The sequence below is a fragment of the Limulus polyphemus genome, unplaced genomic scaffold (genome assembly GCF_000517525.1).
Source record: "Limulus polyphemus unplaced genomic scaffold, Limulus_polyphemus-2.1.2 Scaffold3167, whole genome shotgun sequence".
In the NCBI taxonomy this organism is placed as follows: Eukaryota; Metazoa; Arthropoda; class Merostomata; order Xiphosura; family Limulidae; genus Limulus; species Limulus polyphemus.
The window spans coordinates 121,742-125,735 of NW_013668777.1; the positions used below are offsets into that span (position 1 = coordinate 121,742).

At 32.6% G+C, this 3,994-nt stretch overlaps 1 long non-coding RNA gene across 1 annotated transcript in view; it reads left to right on the top strand.

Annotated features, from left to right (window-relative positions):
- Nucleotides 1-511: 511 nt before the first annotated feature.
- The window catches only part of LOC106468795, a 15,370-nt gene continuing 11,887 nt past the window's right edge, over nt 512-3,994 (top strand). The window contains exon 1 of the long non-coding RNA XR_001291403.2: nt 512-1,249. This is a non-coding gene — a long non-coding RNA (uncharacterized LOC106468795). The remainder of the gene's footprint in view (nt 1,250-3,994) is intronic.

Here is a 3,994-nt window from a genome sequence, read left to right on the forward strand (position 1 = left end):
ATTGTTGTATGTTTATTACAAAAAATGGCGCAATAATAATTAATTGGCAATTTCGTTATTAAATACTACACCAATTACAAAATAAATAATGCCATTAAATTTCTTGTAAAAATTGGCTATTATGAAGTTATTTTAAAATTTGTAAGTGCAACCGTTTGGTTTCCTATAGCGAACAAAATAAACAAATAAACAAACTTCCTCTTTTATATATATATATAAACATATATTAGTAACATTGTTGTTGGGGTTTTATAATTACGAATTTAATCATAAAAATACGTTGACAATGACTTTCACTGGCTCATAATATTATTTAAATTTATGTCAAAAATGTTGAAATTATATGCTACAAAATTTTTCTATAGGCTTGATTGGTATGATATAATTTTTGATTGGTCTAAGCCGTAAACAATTTAACATTGTTGGGCATGTGAACATGACTTTGTACTTATAGCTGGTAGCTGGAAACTTTAGCAGAGAGAGAGTTCAGGACGTCTGCTAAAGTGGAAGATCACTAGAGTCCAGGACGTCCTTTAAACTGGAAGATGTCTAGAGTTCAGGATGTATATTAAACTGTAAGCTCAATAAATAGTGAGTTCAGGACGTACGTTAAATTGTGAGAATCCTGACATTATCTCTTACAGTGTGAGACATCCTAACATCACCTCTTACAGTGTAAGACATCCTGACATCATCTTATACAGTGTGAGACATCCTGACATCATCTCATACAGTGTGAGATATCCTGAAACCATTTACAGACGATTTATGCATAAAAAAGCTACAGAGTTTTGACACATGTTGAAACAATTAGCCTACCCTTTTATTTGTTGATTAAAAAGTAAAAGTGTTTGCCACTAATTCGTTTTTTGTTTGTACGAATATCATTACTGTGAATAGTAGCATTCTTCGGACGTTTGTAAGCTGCATCTTCTACATTTTGCTGGCTAGTATCCAATTTCATCATTTCTAGGACGCGCTCTCCATGCTGCCCTCTTACGGAACCATCATGCATCCTTTCATTCTTGAGAAGCTACCATGATGATGAAGTTGTTCATATTCGCTCTCGTGGTCACGGGCCTTTGGTGGGTGAGAGTAACGAGTTCGGTGTGGTCACAGCTTGTTAAGCACATAGGGTCTTGGGTAGTGACAGTGTTTCTAGCTTACCTACTATCTGATGGACTTTATTCAGTCTGGCAGAAGTACAGAGGAAAAGTTTCTTCCAAACAAAAAGCTGTTTTGATTTCAGGTATTTATGTATTACAAACTTAGAATTCATTTAATTTGGGTTTGTTTTAAGTCAAAACTGTAATGTAAAATTACAAACACATGTTTCAGTAACTTCCACGTTATACACAACGTAATTTGATTTTCTATAATTCCACAGTGTTCTTTGAACAGTTTTTAAGTATAGTTAATAATAAGGTATTGTTTATTTAATGGGAAGTTTTACTTATATAATATTAATGTGCAGTATGTGCTCTGGGGAGAATTCTGATCAATGAATAGGGAAAAATTACAGATTTAAAAAAGAATTTCAATCGCATGTTCTACAGGACAGAGGGTAAATTTATTAGAATATAATGTTTTCAACCTTATTTACTTGGAGGGCGCTGTGGAAAAACGACATCTTTCTTGTGGAGTTAACTACAACATACCTAGAACCTAGAAAATAGGGAAATATCTCTTGTTTCACACAGAAAGTGTAATGTAACATAGCTCGAATATCAAAGAAAGGTCAGTTTAAGGATCAGACAGAAAACTGTTAAGCTCATGCCTCACCAGCCCAATGCAAAACAAAATTAAAATCCTTCTCAAAATTTTATTTTTTTGCCGTTTGATTGTACTAAAATGTTATGAAGATTTCTTTATCATTTTGGTTTACTTAGTTGAAATGTTTCTATAAGATTCAGTCACACATGAATGACTAGACTTACATTTATACTTCAGACTTTGGATTTTTTTGCACAGAATAACCGATCGCTGTTATTAAAACTTTTAATCTGTCGCTGGTTAATTTTGTAGAAAAATCCAAAGTTTGAAATACCTGCGTAAGCCCAGTTGTTAGCATACGGTCAGAAGTTACCAAGGACAAGTTATAAGTTTAATAACAGCGATTGGCTATGCATAAGTAGTTTTTAAAATTATATTGTAGGCTATATTTAATTTAGAGGTTTCAAAAAATATGTGTTGTTTGGTTGAGAGAAAGTTTGACGTAACATAATGAACTTATGGCCTAACGTCTGGAAACTTCTCTGAAGTTTTATAATAGTTCGAGCAGTATAAAACGCTAGCTCGTCCTTTCAGCCTTGGGGGCGTTATAATGTGACGGTCAATCCCACTATTCGTTGGTAAAAGAGTAACCCAAATTAGGCTAAAGTAATACATCAGGACACGGTTTTCCATATATGGTATGTCGAGATCGTTGCGAGAAAGAGGCTGAGTATTTTGACGAGTAAAAAAAGCAGATTCTCTTCATTCATTCTACCACAACTACAGCCATTATAAAAGTCATAAATATAGAGTTCCACAAACAAATATAACTTATAAAACCTCGCTCCTTTCCAAGGTAAGCTTTAATAGTGCACTTGCTTTTTTTAGGAGGAAAATAAGTGGGATAACTACAGCCCTATAGGCGATAACAGAAGCTTTTTAGGCCTGTAATATAGTTAACAACCAGCTCTATACTTTACACCTGGCTGTATATGAACAAACCTATTCCCTGGGAGATAAGTTAGCTAATTGGATAGAATTGTAGCTGGATGGAAAAAAGCAGAGGGTTCTTATAAATGGAGCTTAGTCATTCTGAATTAATGTCACAAATACTCTTCAAAATAAACGCGCTCAATATGGCCGCCGAATCATGTCCTGGTGTATTGTCAGTCAATTAGTTCACTGCTCTAAACATTAAATTTGCAAGCGAGTGAAATTGTTAGCGTCCATAAAGAACTTAGGCCTGTTAGTGAACGTTAGGATAGCCTTTTTATAGTTGCAGAAAGAGAAATAAAACAATATTCCTTGTATACTTATCTTTTTTTTTAGTAATAAAAGTAATCCAAAAGACCAGTAATAGAAGATATTACAAAACTTTGAATGCTTGTAGTTGTACAGAATAACTCCATCCCGTAGCTCATGAGCGCTTCACTTTTTCTAAATTTGATTTTACAAAAATTATATTTGTATATGTGTGTGTGTGTGTGTTAATTATTTATTATATTTTTCACCAGAGGTGAAATTGGAAAGATAATCTGTGATGTGAAATAGAAAAGAAATATTTAACATGCATGTACAATCAGTAAACTTTTGGTCCACTGTATAATATCAAATAATGAATTCGACGAAATGTCATAGCATTTTTCACATACCTAAATGAATTTAGGTTAATATATGGCAAAGTAAAACGAACTCAAATCATCATAGAAGAATTATTTATAGTTGTTTTATGGCAACTCAAGTAAGTATTAAACCAATGTGGGCCTATTTAAAGGATTTAATTAAAATCTTGTGTGTATAATGCAATTTGTTAATCATAAGAACATATATATATATATATGTTATATTGATATAATTATTAAAAAATGTTCTTAAGTGATGTTATTTGAGAATAATAAAATTAGAGCAAAGGCACTTTGGGCTATCTGCTGTGTCCACCGCGGGAAATCGAACTCCGGATTTTAGCGTAGTAAGTGAGTAAACTTACCGCTGTCCACCCGGAGGACAGGAAAAAAAAAGGAATATAATACTAGCGATTACAGTATTTTTCGGAATATAAGACGCACCCTTATTTTGAAGACAAAGTTTTTGGGGAAAAAAAGCTACAGTTGCATATGAAAGATTTTTATTGAACAAAAATCAGTTTGATACTTTGAAAATTAGTATATATTATTATAAACATAAAAGAGCTCAAAACATCAAAATAAGAAAATACCGTAAATCAAAAAAGGTTTACCGTTATTTAGTTTGGTTCAAAACCTACAAAATCTTCATTGATTTC